Genomic DNA, 16,822 nt, shown 5'->3' with positions numbered 1-16,822 from the left:
TCGCTCAATGATCCTCACACTGAATTTCAGAACGCCGGGTGTGTTTGCCAGCTTTTTCTGCAGCCAATCTGTATGCTGCTCACATTCTCTTGCATGTCTCTCATCCCCAGAGGAAGGTGACACTTGAAGCACTCTTTGGGAGTGTGATTGAGGCGGGCTTTCAAGGACCCTCTAGAAGCTGCTAAGTCTTCAGAAGGGTCTTGTGGTCTTTTCCTCTCATACATCACTCCATCTCTCTCTCGGTCCTTTACTCGATCTCTCGGAGAATGACCCACAGCATGTTTTAAAGAGCAGGGTAAAGGACATGTTGATCACAGACAAGCTGTTAGATAATACATTTCTATGCTTCAGTTATAAATATAAATCAGCTGCTTTTTTATGCTCATTGCATAGTCAAGAGGCTTAAGTGCTTAGGCGATTTGAAGGGAAGGGTTTCGCTTTAGATGAACTCGTTTTAATGAATTTTGAACTAAATTTCATCTGGAAAGTTTCGACACATTCCACTGTTACGGAGGCGAGAGTACTGAGGGAAAAAAAAAAAAAGCTAAATGTTTCAGCCCTGTGAATGTGAAAATAAATAGCAGCTTTTTTTCTTTTTCTCATGAGGGGAAAAAGAGGCAGACAGAATTGGTGTGAAAACATGTCTTCATCTCACAATAGCTTGAAAAACTCAGCACCCTTTCTGTGTCTTTCTTTCGTTTTTTTTTTTACATAGTTCAGTAAATGGAATTTTTCCATATACTGGTAGTGAGCTGAGAAGTGGGCAAAATTATTGGGAAAAAATCCTAGAGTGTTGATGGAAAGGAAATGGTATTTCTTGTGTATGATTTAAAAGAGACAGAAAGTGCAAAGGACATTTGTCACATCCCCAGCTGCGTTTGTCTCATCACAGCACTAGGTTGCTTCTCTGACCTTCTTCACATGGTGAAAAAAACCTTTCGCGTGCTGAAATTAGACATTTGTACTGTTTACTAGATGCTGATATAGGTCACATTTGTGTATCTTCATCTTGCTTAAGGTTTTTCCTTTCACATATCACAACCAGAGATAGTTCTAAAGCATCTTGTTATCCCCAGAAGTCAAAAGGGAGAAGATTACATTTAAAGATTTCATTCTAATTATTCTGACAATAGATGTCCTGTCTTTCGTAACATTTACACCAAGGCCAAAAGTGTGTTAACACCTGACCATTACACCTACTGTATATGATTTTGTTGGAAATCCCATTCCCAGACCATGGACAACATCAGAAGCATACAACAGCTCAAAAGATCTTTGTATGCTGTACCATTAACATTACCCTCCAGTGGAATTAAAAAAGCACAAACACTGAAAAGCAGCCCTAGACTGTTATTCCTCCTCCAGGCAGCGTCCGATTCGTCTATCAGACTGCCAGATACTGAAGCATGCTTCAACACTCCAGAGAAGACGTTTCACTGCTCTAGAGTCCAGTGGCGCTTGTGCTTTTCTTCACTCCAGCCCACACTTGTCATTGAGCATTGTGATCTTAGGCAAGTGCACATCTGCTTGGCAATGGAAAGCCATTTCATGAAGCCTCAGAAACACAGTTCTTGGGCTGATGATGCTTCCAGAGACAGTTTGTGAGTGAGTGACACAAGAGAGGATGAAGTTTTATTTATGACCCCGTTCTGTGAGATTGCGTGGTCTGTCGCTTTGTGGCTGTGCAGTTGTTGTTCCTAGAAGCTTCCATTTCACAATAACAGCACTTATGTTTGACCGGGGCAGATCTAGCAGGGCAGAATTTTCACAAAGTGATTTGTGGCAAAGATGATATATGATTTAAAGTCATTTTTCATTCCATTCTAGGCATTTTCTGCACTGTTTTGTGTGACTAAATCCTAGGGGTCCCCAAACTGTTGACCATATTGTGTATTTAAAATAATAAAGCAATTCACTTGATTAAAAAATGCCATTGTGTGAGAAACTATCATCTTATTGCTTTGTTCATTGATTTTACGAACTAATATTCAGAATATAGGGCAGAGTGCCTTAAAGGTTATCACATTTTTTTTCAAAGTTCTCCCCATGTGGGTTTCCTCCAGGTACTCCGGTTTCCTCCCCTAGTTCAAAGGCATGCATTGTAAGCTCATTGGCATTTCTAAATTGTCTGTAGGGTGTGTAAGGAAGTATGAGTGAGTGAGTGATTGTGCACTGTGATTGGTTGGCGCTCTGTCTAGGCTGCCCTCCACTGTGAGTCCTCTGAGATACTCACCAGGTTCCCCGTGACCCTGTGTAGGATGAGCAGTACAGAAAATGGATGGATATTCAGAATAACTAAAAAAGACACATGTTGTTTGCTACAATTTCGTTAGTCATATTCAAACCAGCCACAGTTTAATGATCAGTGCAGATTCTGTTTAAGTCTTTTTCTCTCTCCTGACATACTGCACTAATGTAGGAGTACCTCCACTAGTTTCTCTTAAACTTTGAGTGACTATGACTGGGTAGAACGAACAGAATCAAGAAAAAGAACACATGCTGAAACTTTATGAATATATCCATCTGGATTAAATAAAACGTACGGTGATCAAGACTTGGGGTTATTTGCCCAAAAAATGCTTGAGGACAAGTTTCTCACTCTAATTATCAGTAGTCTCTCTTTCCTCACCACATATCATAGCATGTGCAATATTATCTTAATTTTCAAGCCCCTTTTTGTATATTATGTATATAATAGCATATTTAATTATATCTTATCTTATCTTATCTTATCTTATCTTATCTTATCTTATCTTATCTAATATTAGCTGATCAATTCAAGTCTTATTAATTATTTATTATTAATATTTTTATTAGGTCATTTAAACATTTTAACTTTGTCTGCTGTCATCTACAGAGTGTGAAAGTGCTGTATTCTTCTTTTATGATGTGACAGACATGTTGGCAACTGCGATCTAATTACAAGCATGGGAGAAGTACTATACATTCAGCTAGAAAGCTTAATGCGTCTTTCACAACATTCACCTCTGTGTTTGTTAAACTGGCTTCTTAAGCAGTGTGGTTGCTAGGTTAGACAGCAACACAAATAAAGAGTCTTTTTGGTTAGGAAAAAATGCTTTCTTAAATTATTATGAAGTACATTATTGGCAGATATTGGTATATTATTGGCAGAAAAACAAAATTTTGAACAAACTCCAGTTTGTCATCACCTTTGGCTGTTTTCCATAACTCAGACTGCCACATATCCAGCGTTATGATTATATACTTTGTCACATTAAACCTGCTAGGCAGTACATCCCCATTATGCTGCAGCCAGAAAATATGAATCTCACTGTTTAATAATTACAACAGCAGTCCAGCAAATGAGCCCAGCAATGCAGATCCTGGAAAGCGAGAGAGCTATCAAGTATTCTGCGACAGTCAGGAAACAGCAGTGAGAGGAGATTACCTTTCATTTCATTAATTAAGATTCGGGCATTAACAAATGTGACAGCGCTACGAGCTATTAACGCTGACTTATTGTAATGAGGGTCATTCTTATGTGCTCTTTAAAGCACTCACACGACAGGCTGATGAATATGCATAGAGCTCTGTTTTTAAATTCTCCGTCCGGATTTTTCTGAATAGAAAATGTAAACAAGAGTAATTAGGTTTAGTCACTAAAACGACTTGATGGCTAATGTGGTGTTGTCATGTTCAGTGGGGTTAAGTGCCTGGATATGTGAAACTGTGGCATGCTTACTGCTGGGTTGATGAGCAGATCATTGTTTAATGTTATTCCCCATGTTTAATTTATGACAAGCTCTTATATCCTTATATCTTTTAACCACTTGTCTAAATCAGTTCCCGTATATATGTACGTATTCTGACATCTTTTCTATTTTGCGTAATGTCTTTACAAATACTGGTAATTTTTCCAGCATTTAATTAAATAATAAATTAAATCAATTCTAAAAAAAAAAAATAAATTAAAAAATAAATAGTGATTGTTTTGGTAATGACACTATCTGCATCTCGATTATTTTATTTTTGTTTCTCTTGCTGTTGAAGGCTGAACTATTATTATAGGTATTATTTTATATAGTTATTATTATTTGTGCCTCCAGGTCCAGTGTGTAACATTCAGGTTGTTAAAAATATGTCAGGAGACTGGTGTTGATCTTCAGACTGATGTTTATTGCACGCTTGGAAGACTCTTCAGATCAGCTGTATGTGACAATAATATAAGTTTATAACATGACAAGCTATGGGAATTTTGTTGTTTGTTTTATTAAAGTCTAGTAAAGTTGTCTGTGGTTGGATACACAATATATATACATCATAATCCATAACCCACATGTGGTTCTTCCCCAAACTCTTGCCACAAATTTGGAAACACTCTATTGTCTAGTATTGTCCAGAACTAAAACTGCTTCTTATAATAATGTCTCTGTGCACCAAGCAGGCTCCGTAAAGACATGGTTTGCCATAGTTGGTGTGGAAGAACTGGAGAGCCCTGACCTCAATCCCAATGAACACCGCTGGGAAGAATGAGCACAAATCCCCCACAACCACATTCCAAAATCTAGCCCTCTCAGACATCTGGAGGCTGTTATAGCTGTTAAAGCTCTCACCACTCAATATTAATGCTCATGGGTTTTGCATGAGATGTTCAGTGGTCATGTGTCCACATACTTTTAGAGTAGCTGCTAGAAATGAATTAGCGCCTGTGTTGTGGGGATGTGGTAGCTTGGTGGTTAAGGGTTTGGAATAGTTATTGGAAGCTTGTGAGTTTGAATTCCAGGTCCACCAAGCTGTCACTGCTTGGCCCTTGAGTGAGGCCCTGAGTACACTGCTGTAATTAATGGCACTCATATATTCAAATCTGAATAAACACCTTCCTCATCTGTGTGTGACAAAATTGTAAAAGATATTCTTCTTATTATTATTATCAGTTCTTTCTTCATAGTTTCTAGGTAGCTGCACTAAATTACACTGGAATTCACACTTGGCACCCAAAACTTTAAGTGGAATCACAAAATGACCGCAACATGGACATGTGACATATCAAAACACTCAGCACACTGAGGAGAACTCCTTGATGGTATTCCGAGAACATCACCTGCACTTATCCATTCGCCTCCAAAAGTAATGGCACCCTCTTTGTACACATGCCTCTAATAGTATTGGCAACCTATCTACCCCCTTCCCATCTGAAATTTTTGGTGCCCAATCTGGCCTCTCACCTCCAAAGGTATTGCCACACAGTCTGTTCGCTTGGGGATGACTTTTGCCATTGCAAGCACCACTCACATTTTCTTCAGGGAATGTACATGTATACTATTATTATTATTATTATTATTGTATTTTTTTTATTAATTCTTTCTTCATAGTTTCTAGGTAGCTACATGAAAGGAATTCCAAATTGCACTGAAATTCACACTTGACTGTTGACCGCATGACCTTATTTTACCTTCATCCATAAATACTAATTGCGTCTCACCCTCGCACACTACTAGGGGTTGCAAATTACACTTTGACTTTGGCTATGACTGGACTGTGAGCAGACTGGAGGGGTTAAGATGTGAAGCTCACTGTAAAAATCAAGACACATTTTGATGGGAATCAATCATTCTGATCATCCTGAATTGTGTCTCAAGCTTTAGAGGTATAGAATCGGTCAAAGGTCCAGACCTACAATGCAAGGTTCGCTACAGGAATCATGTAGAGTGTAAAATTTGATGAATAAAGATGATTATGTTTTGAACAGTACACGTGTAAAACTAGAACAGAATCAGGAACAGCATGACAATAAACAGGTTACACCCAGTCAGCAGCTCTCTCACCGTCAGTGTCTTTGCTCTGTCATGTCGTGTCTGGGACGTTGTTGTGTATCTCGCAGGTCAGGAACAGGTGTTCACTCAGTAGGGGTCGCTGCTGCTCAGAGGGCTGACCGTTTCACCTTCTCTCTGTTCTCTCTCAGGACACAGCACTGCCAATTTTGCAGCTGACTTCCCCACCATACAACGCTCTTCATCGCTCTCATTATATCCCAGCGGAGCGTCTTTGTGGGAAACGTGTAGTGAGAGACAGAGAGAGAGAGAGAGAGAGAGAGAGAGAAAGGCCAGTCAGAGAGAGGCCTTCTAGAGCAGGGTGTTGTTAAGGACCTGATTAAGGGTTGGATGGTAATTGAGGGTGGGTATGAGATTTGCTGGATTTTTAAAAGCCTTTGGTGCTGGAGTGACGAGGAGGAGGAAGAGGAGGGGGAGGAGGAGAGGGGTGGAAGGGGAGGGGGAATGTTTCTGAAGTTATTTTTATGTGCTGGGAGCAGCATGGGGCTGAATGCTGATTGTGAAGGAGCTGCAGTTACATGCAGTGTGGAGTGGAGCAAAACACACACACACACACACACACTTGTCTTACTATCATTTTTGTCATAAAAAGGCAATTTTACAGGGAAGGGAAACCCTTCTTTTGTAGTGATGGGAAACCCTCAAGGTCAGAACTGTCAGATACTCCTATCTGTGTGAGGACATTTGCTTCCCAGAAAGCTACAGGAAAACACACACACAGACACACAGAAAACATGCTTACACACACACTTTTTGTACATTAAAATGCAACTAGTTATTTTTTCTCTTTCTGTCGGTCTGACACACGGATGTGCACACATCCCGTCACTCACTGATTCTTTTTATGTGTATTAAAACGCACATTCTCCTTCTCCCTTTCTCTTTTTTCTGCACATGCATAGACACACACACACACACACACAGTCACATTTTCTTACTCTCTTTATAATTCTTTGTTTCTACTGCATACACACACATACCCCCACTTACATATGCTGTTTGTGCACATCACATCTCTCTCTCTCTCTCTCTCTCTCCTGCACACACACACACACACACACTATGAAAGCACGCTATGGAAAGTGCTGTATGTGCTCAGAACATGAAACCAGGTTAAGTCTCTCCTATCTCATATCTTGCTCAGCACTTTGTCTCGCAGACAGTAGCACAATCTTCACGTAATCTCATCTCACAGCCCCTGAAGTTTAATTAGCAAAAACTCAAATTATTTAATGTCTCACAATTCACCCTTGTTTGTAATAAATTAGTAGGAGTGGACAAATCAATAGCCTGACGCCCTGGGATAAGCAGGTTACATGTCCAGCTTATCCGTTTCGGAAGGCTGCTGATGCAGAACCCTTTTACATTTTGTTCATCATATCCAGAAAGAAAAAAAAAAATCTCTAAAGGCTTTCACGGAATAGAAAAATGCCATCTATTCAGAAATGTGTGGTGACCTGGGAAGACCCTTCATATGGTGACACTTTGACATTTTCTGGTATGTACAGTTTTCAGAGCTACAGGCTTTACTGAAATATTTCCTCATACAAATGTATTTCAACTCTCTCTCTCTCTCTCTCTCTCTCTCTCTCTCTCTCTCTCTCTGTCTCTCTCTGTATATATATATATATATATATATATATATATATATATATATATATATATATATATATATATATACAAACACACTGACAATCTAAAAGCAAATGATATACTGTATATTGACTCCATTCTCAAATAATTTAATACAGCATTGGTTCATTCATCTTCACTAACAGCTTTATCTTGGTCAGAGTGTGAGGTGGGAATAAAAGCACCCTGTTTTGTACATCACACTGTAAAAATGTGATCTTGGCAATAAAAAATAACATAAATTTAGTCACATTGATCTTATATTTCCTATGATAAGGTGGCAATAAATCAAATCTTGATTAAACCTACTTTTTTTTACTCATTTCAAGCAGAATGACCTGCCAAAAGATCAAGACACTTGAAATTATATAAAATATGTCTAAAAATTAGCTTAATAATATTAGATTTAAATTATTTAAGATTGTCTTTATGGAATCTTAATAAATCTTATTTAAAAATAGTTGCTAAATTTGACTATATTCACACATACACACACTCATTTCAAACCTATGACATGAGGAGAACACAGAAATCCATACTTTACCCTAAGTTCAGGATCGAACCAGGAACCCATGAGACAGATAGTTGAAAAACCATTCAACATTGTTTTTAGGATAATATATTTTTGTTTTCTTAAAGTAGAGGTAACTTGTTTAAAAATGAGATCAGATTCTGTCTGAATTCAGACGTAGTCACATCTGACAGGCTTTCGCACATATCTGTAGCATGATACTTCTCAATGTTGTGACTGTAGAGCAAGCTGCTTGTTCCTGGATCCCACTGCCTCTTAAACTAACAAGTGACAGTCTGCCTGTGCTAGCATAAGGAGAGTATAAGGACTACGGCTGTATAAATTTGGCAAATCCCCAATGATCTCACTCATTTTCTCTACTGGGTAATGCCACATTCATCTGCCTGCCCCGAGTCTGTCTTAATGCCTTTCACTAGCTGACTAGCTTGTCATACTTTTCAATTAAATTCTATAAACTATCACGTTTTACATGTTTCAGAGCAAAGTATCAGCCTGGGCAAGCATATTGCAGATTTCACTCAGAGTCTCAGGCTAGTTCTGTGCTCATATTAGTTATTTCTCTTCTCTTCCATCTTGTACTCATTGGAGCATGTGGCTTGATGGCGAGTGTAGGCACGATACCTGATGAGAACGCCTTTTCCTCACCGCATTCAATAATCTTACAGGCCTCTACCTGCCACTTCTCATTTGCATAATGTTGACATATTAACAACTTTTTTTTCTCAGTTCCTGCTCGAAAATCATCTAAGCAGGATTTTCATCTGTCTCCACAGAAAATGTACGAAAGCCAGGATGAAAAATATTTTGCCTTTCACTGCAATGTGAATGCACCATTAAGCTTGAAATCATGGGTGGGTTATATGCTAAATATATCACATAATGATACATGAAGATATTTTCATGATGCTTCATATGGATCACAATATTTAACTTTCTTTTAACCCCTTCATTACACTATTAGTTTATCTATTTATCAAATTTAGATCATATCAATCATTTGAGTCAGTATCTGAATTATTAACTGTATTGAATCTAGCAATTATGAAAGTTATACTGAATCCTCTAGATCCTCTGATGACTCCCGGAAGTTTAAGCGTGCAAAAGTGATAGTCCTTTTGATTTCATTATTCAAATATATTACAGATACTTTAGTACAGCAGGTACTGACGGGTTAACTCTCAGTTCTGGTCCCAAGCCCAGGTAAAATGGGAGGGGTTGCATCAGAAAGGACCTGACCTGAATCCTGTGCCAAAAATCACATATGTGGATTGGACGATCCACTGTGATGACCCCGAACAGCAAGGAGCCGAAGAACAACAACAGAGAGAACAACACCACTGGTGCAGCAGGTTGTATTCCTGATTCACAGCTCCAGGGTCCCTGGTTTGATCATAAGCTGAGGTTACTCTGTGTGTAATGTTTTCTGAATGTGCACAATGTTTCCTCTGGGTTCTCTGGTTTCTTCCAACTTTACAAAATCATGTCCGTATGTGGATTGGCTATGCTTAGTTTCCCAAAGTGTGAATCTCTGTGTGTGTGTATGTGTGTGTGTGTGTGTGAATGATCCTGTGATGGACTAGTTCCCTTTCAGGCTTTGTTCTTGCCTCATGCCCAGTGTTATTGGGATAACCTTTAATGAAAATGAGTGAATGAATGAATGAATGAATGAATGAATAAATGTGTTACATATATTAAATTATTTAAAGTAAATATACAGTATAACATCTAATAAAAAACAAGTGCCGACCCATATTTTATCTTAGGACATAACTTCAGATTTTTTATATTGCGTCATTTTCACCTCCTGCACTACATATCTCCTCAGTACTTTTCAGGTTTACATTCTTAAACGAAAAGGTTAAATCTTCACCCTGTGGCGCTCTTTTTTATTTTTGTTCCTCTGTGTGAACATGTTTCCTGCCTCACCATCGCCCACTCCACAACCTGTTCTTTTCCCAGGTGGATTTTTACGCCCTGCCGGAACCATTTAAGAAAGCTTCAACCATTTAATTCACGAAAACAGCCTTAAGGAATCCATTTATGTAAATGTGAACAGTCTCATTGTCGTCATAGCTGTATAACAGAGTGTGTGGTCAGAGAGGTACAGGGGGTTAATTCACTATCGTGACTCCTGCCAGTGACACTTTTATTTATCTGACCCTGAACATGAGAGTATCAACCGACTGTGTGGATTATCTTACTCTCTCGTCTGAGTTAATCCTCTCTCTATTACACCGACACACACACACCGGATTGCTGTAAGGTCTAACCACGGTTTCAGACAAAACATAAAATACACAGTGCTTCAGCACTTCAAATCAGTGTCGGTAATCAATATATGTCCTCACACTAGCCATAGTTGTTCAGCGACACAAGATTTGTTTCCACCTCTTTTTTTTACCATTAATAACAGAAATACAGCTAAAATTTGTTCAATAAAATTATTTTAGACTGACAGTATTTCAGAGTTTAATCACTGAAGTGCAGTTTAAAAACACAAATCAGCCATGTAGCTGCCACAAAATATTGACCTTTCTCATAAACAAATCCCAGTCTCTGCCAAACTGGACCTTCTCTGGAAAATCTAAGGCTGCCATGTGGCACATAAGCATCTATGTGATTTTTTCTGCACTAATTGGTCAGTGGGAACATTGAAGGGGAACAGAGGGGGAAACGCAACAGAAGCTGTTTGCGTGAGAACACAGCCAAACACCCTGGTGTCAGTGCATACGTCTAGATGTGAGTGTTTACAGCGTAGCAGAGCTTGATGTAGTTGGCTATTAAAAAATACACTCCCATCACACTCAAGCTCCTACTGAAAGGACAGCGATTATAGTTCACAGAGTTGTGCCTTGTGCGTGGTCAACTTTTAGTGCAGTTGTTCAGTAGTTGATGATGGTGATAACTGGATCTATCTCATTAAATCTGTTCAGATTTTTTTTTTATGTTGAATGCTGCAGGGATGTATGGACTATATATTATATATGTTCATGATCTAGACTCATGTGTGTCTCCAGAGGCCAAAAAAATGGAACTTGCTGTTCTACTGTGCCCAGGTTTAGCATTATATTTCTTTGCATTGTGCACTAACGAGTGGTGCTTAATGACTCATATGAAAGTAGATACTTAGGGCTTTAGGAATTTTAGTTTTTATAAGTATTTCCGTTTTAACTAGTCTATTAGGAGCAATATATTCATAGAAAAGTTCCAAAAAAGTTTTTTATTTATTTATTTTTTCACATAAATGTTTATATCTTCAAGGTGTAAGGTTATCCCAAGAGAGGAAAAAAAGCATCTCACACTGAAAGCTAACAGTGTCCTGACTAATTTTATATCAGAGTTGTGGCGATAAAATAATTCATTTGTTTATATTGATTGGAAATGTCTGATAAGTCAATTTTCATTCTGCCGGTGGAATGTCAGGGTTAACACTGTAAAAAAGGGTTAACAGTATTATTCTTGGCATTTTAATCTAAGAAACCTGACTATAGGGATATGTTTGATTAAGCAACATCAATGTAAGTCATTTTTCACATTATTTACTCAACATGGATTGTTTTGAACGGTTGTGGAGTCATAATAAAAAAGTATATCGAATGTTATGAGGAAACAAGGCTGGGGCTGATTTCCTTCCAGTTCAAACTCTATAGTCATGCAGGCTGACAGTGGTGGCATGTGATCACACAGAGCGAAACACCCCCTGCATTTGATTTCCATTTGGCCTGATATTTTTCAGCTCCCTACACTGACACATCATTAGCTTGATTAAGGAGGCACACATCAAATAGGCACAGGGTTTAATGATGCGAACAAGGTGGATAAACCTTTTTTCTCTTTTTTTTCCCTTTAACTAAAATGCCTTTGGAAAAGAAACTAAAAGTAGACAAACGAAGCACACATTAACCAATCAAAGTACAATTTACACGCAAGAACAGACAACAGGACCGGAAGTGTAGTGTTTTTTGGTTTGAACAAAGAGATTACAACTTTTCACTGTACTTTAGTGACAGAAAATGAAGAAATGTTGTCATGATTCTGGTAAAACATTCAGGCTGAGATATTACTGCATTTCAGAGTTATAGCTAGGTTTAGTCTGTAAGTGGCTAGAAGGAGCTACATTTCCCATCAGCCCTAGCACATCACATGATCTAGTCACACTCACAGATTTCACATCTGCCATGTGTTTCATTAATTAGTAACCCTGCTTAAGTTCTGGTCTCTTTGTGTTTAGTGTTTGTTGTGTGATGTGGCTCACCATGGTTATTTTTAGACTCCTATAAGTCTCAGTTCTTTCTTTCTCTCTCTTTTTGTTTGTTGGTTTGTTTTGTATTTTACATAAACTCTAAATTCATTTTTAATCAAACTTGAAGTACGTGAACGAGAAAATATATAAATCACACTTTAATCTAAATCACTGGTCACAGGTTGGGATGAAGCAAGTTAAGGGTGGGAGCTTATGGGTATCTATAAAAGGTAAGGCAACCATGAAGGGAGAATAATTCTCTTTTGGTAGACCGAGGCTGCAATGTTGTTTATAATTTCTTTAGTTGATGGCTAACTTATTTGCTTAATGTGAGGAAAAAATATATTATAAAAATGTAATAAAGCATTATAGAAAAAAAAAAAAACTTTAGAAATCAATACTGGATGTAATACAATAAGTATAATTAAAATAAAATCAACAGTATTGTTATATTAAGAAAACGAATCTCTTAAAAAAAATGAAAACTTTCATTTAATTGTGTGAAAAGTTTGGAATAAGCTCTGTCATTTCTTTAATTCAGTTCACATTCCACACATTTAACATTTCACATATCTCAAATGGCCATGCCTTCACCTTTAGCACAAAGTGATTGACTCTGTTCAACACACTTATGTAGAATTAATGCTCAGAATTTGCATGAAGATAATGGCTTAATGACGCTTTGCTCATCACATTCAATAACGCATTCTTGAGTCTTCGATTGTCAGGTTAATGATGGTTAATGAAAATGGTAGGCCCCTTGTGCTTGCAATAATTAAAATCTAATCCCTTTTGATTGTGACTTTTGATTGCATCCTTTGGCTAGTGCTTGTTTAATTCTATTTAACTGCTAGTTCCTATGAAGAGAATTCATTCATTCTTGAAAAGCACCACAATGACATGCAGATCACATTCATGGCTGATTATGTGATGGTACTGCAAATCAGCTGATAGATCTTTAAAATCATTCACCAGATAGAACGTGCTGTTTGTATTCATCTTCCTCCAGTACATGACACTTTCTCAAACTTTTTTGCCTTTTGGGACTTCTTTAAATGTTAAAAAGCATTAAGTTGTAGAGTCATCTAATTACAAAGTCCATAACTTGATAAATCATTTATTTTGTAATACAGGCTATTGAAATATGTTCTTTTATAACTTATCTTTATAAAGTCTTGATGGGTCTAGCAGTATCTCAGTCCTAACACTCACTTCTAAACCATGATATTAACTGTACTTGCACACATCCAGAGAGTTCAGTCTAATCTCCTAATAATCAACACTTGAAGCACAGTTCATTCTTGTTATTTTACAAATGCTTCTGTATGTGTTAAAACCTCCAGTACTGAATTAACACCTAAAATGTTTGAAGTGACACTTACTATGTTGAGCTAAAAACAAACTAAGTCTGTAATTAGGATTGTTCTCTAGAGGACGTAAGAAGGGTATAATTGGCAGACAGACATCGTGACATGCTGTGTGTGGATGTTGGCTATTTGAGTAGGATTGTTAGATATATATCTAATATATATTACTTAGGTTTGGCTGACAAACTGACATCAAGGACTGTCATATATATCAATCTTTGGTATACTGTTTCTGAATCACAAGGCAGTGTACAACTCGGTCTGATGAATGCGTTTTGATATGCCAGGCCATGAACACATAACAAATGGAGATTTTGATGTCTTTTGTAGGTATGTGGTAGCTCAGTGGTTAATGTGTTGGACGAGGGTTGTTAATCTGCCGTTGATGAGCCCTTGAGCAAGCTGTTGTAGTAAAATGAGCTAAAATGTAAGTTGCTCTGGATAAGAGCATCTGCCATAAATGTGTTTATTTATTTAATATTAAAGAGCGACCTGTGTCAGCTGGCTACAACTGTTGAAAAGTTAATGTTTGGAATATTTCAGAATAAAACATCCAAAACTATATTTTTCATTTCAGATTTCATAGTAAATTTAACAGCTTTAACTGTCTAATAATGGGAACACACAAAGCATCTAGGATTTATGAATATTTCAAAAGATATTGAGAAGCAGATGAAGCTTCATGCATACAAATTTATCCACAGCTAAAAAAAAATAAACAGGTTTACTGAAAAGGAAATGACCCCACATGCGAGTGTAGAAGTGTACTTGGGGCTTGGGAGAGGGGTTTGGGGTTGAGGTGTCTCAAACATACTGTAACAGTTAATGGTCAGGTTTCTCTGTTGGACATTATTAACAAGCTTTGGATGTTTAAGTAGAGGGTATGGATGAGAAGGTGAAAGAGCTGGACAGATTAAAGTGCTGCTGCATCGCTCTCTTTTCAGAATAGTGGTGCTTCTATCAACAGGCCATTGAACGGCAAAGTGGGGAATGTAGAAGACTGTTATACATACATACATAGTGAAAAAAAACAATTTGTCCATGAAAGATGTTTAAGATGAAAAGGTCAGATCAGAATTTTTTTATTGCAAAATAAATATTGAACACGACTGAAGATCACAGATTTATTCATTCAGGGTGGCTTTTTCGTACAAAAAGATCCAGATACAAGCCATTTTACTTTGTTACTGTTGCAGCAAAACACAGTTGATCATTATCCAGTTGCATGCTGTGCATTGTGCAGCTTACATAATGCCTCTAAGTAATAAACCTGTCAACATTTTCCTGGTGGTCTTCTCTCTGGATCAGCATTTCCTCAGGCCTCCTAGTGAGACTGCGGCATGGTTGTTGCTCCTTGTGCCATTCATCGCAACTCAGTATAAACAAAGGCAAACAGGCTCTCGATCAATTTGCACCATGGATTAGCAAATCCTAGCAAAGACAGGAATAACAATGCTCCTTAGAAAAGCGCAGATTATAGTTGAGATAATGGTTTCTTCATCTTGACTGGAGGATGAGAAATACTCTTTACTCTCTTTTCTTCTATTCATTCTATTTTCTGGAATATTCTTTTCACTCAGGGTTTATTAGAGTCTTGTGCTGATATAGCTGCTCTTCATTCTGATTCTGCTCATTTTATGCTTCATCATCACTTCCTCTCTATCTCTGTCAGTCTGTCTCTGTGCTATTCGCTGGAGATCATATATCTTTGACCACTATTCTGTGATGTGCCTGGTGACAATAAGCCTTGCCATGAAGAAGTGAGAGGGCAAAGATCCTCTCTTATCTGACACCAGCTGCCGTGAAGTCCTCACGATTACATTCAGATATTAAAACAGCAGTTTATGATGAGTGTCAGTGCCAGCATGTGGTTTATGACCAGAATGATCCACTACTGTCCTTCTTTAGTTCCTGCTGAGATCGCAGTTCACAAACATATCCCCTGCCTTTAGGCTAAACTCTGCTGTTGTATTGAACTGCATTGTCCTCATTCTCCTCACTGTCCACTCGGAACAGAACTAGCCAAGCTATTCTTGTTAAGATAGCTTGTAAGATCATGGGAGTTAAGCAACACATCTCTTTGGTTGATTTATGAGCGGTCTGTATTAAAGACAAACAGAATTATTTTTGAACAAGCTCATGTTCTGTACGCTGAGTGCCAGGATCTTCCCATGGGCAGCAGATTTAGAACGATGATATGGAACTTAAACTGGTTCATATTCAGCTTCATAATGTGAAAAATGATGTAGTGATGTGTATATTGTATCTATATATATATATATATATATATATATATATATATATATATATATATATATATATATATATATATATATATATATGAAATTTTAGGTTTTTAGACCTTACTAATGCTCTTGTGGCTGAATGAGCAAATTCTCACGGCTATACTCTAAACTCTAGTGAAAGGCTTTCCAGAAGAGTGGAGCTTATTGTGACAGCATTATAACTAAATCTGGAAAGTGATGCCAAAAAAAGCACATGTGGGTGTGATGGTTAGGTGTGCACCAACCTTTGACCATATAGTATATATACTGAATATTAAGTATATTTGAATAGACGCATAAATAGGAATATGAACAAGAAGAACAACAACAGTACTACTACTACTACTACTACTACTACTACTACTACTACTAATAATAATAATAATAATTTACAGATGATCCAAAAGACTCAGAATAAGTTTCATTTGATTTTGTTTGAACAAATAAATTCTAAGACAAATGCTACAAGATATAAATTTATCATATGTGGTATGTATATATCGATTGACTGTGGTAAGATATATATTGACTGGGGGTCATGCCTTCAGATGGTGTTAAACCAGTATTGGAAAACTTCTTGGCATTTGTTTACACAGAAAGTATAATTTTTTGCCATTTTTAGTTGAATGTATTCAGTAGCCCAAATTTCTGGGCATAATTAGGAAATATGGAGAAAACCTTAATTTGCATAATTGTTTTTCTCCCCTTGTTTTCTTTTCTTTTCCTTACTGTCTAATGTGTTTTTTTTTTTCAGTGACTCCACTTAAAATGGTTCACACTTACTGGCCCTATTGTCTTAAGTTAATTTGATTAATTACAGATGGTGTTTACCTATTTCACATGAGCAATCTGGATAGAGGCAAATATCAAATACCAAACAGAGCAGACTCGATAAACAACCACCACTAGTGCATTTAAATGAGATGGTTCACTAATTACCGCTGTAGCTAATTCAGCTTTGTGCATATGTG

At 37.4% G+C, this 16,822-nt stretch overlaps 1 protein-coding gene across 1 annotated transcript in view; it reads left to right on the top strand.

The window, feature by feature from the left end:
• Positions 1 to 16,822, top strand: part of edil3a (EGF-like repeats and discoidin I-like domains 3a) — a 176,933-nt gene that overhangs the window by 91,576 nt on the left and 68,535 nt on the right. The window lies entirely within an intron of this gene.

This window comes from Hemibagrus wyckioides, linkage group LG22, assembly GCF_019097595.1.
Source record: "Hemibagrus wyckioides isolate EC202008001 linkage group LG22, SWU_Hwy_1.0, whole genome shotgun sequence".
Classification (NCBI taxonomy): domain Eukaryota; kingdom Metazoa; phylum Chordata; class Actinopteri; order Siluriformes; family Bagridae; genus Hemibagrus; species Hemibagrus wyckioides.
This window is presented reverse-complemented; position numbering and strand designations above follow the sequence as displayed.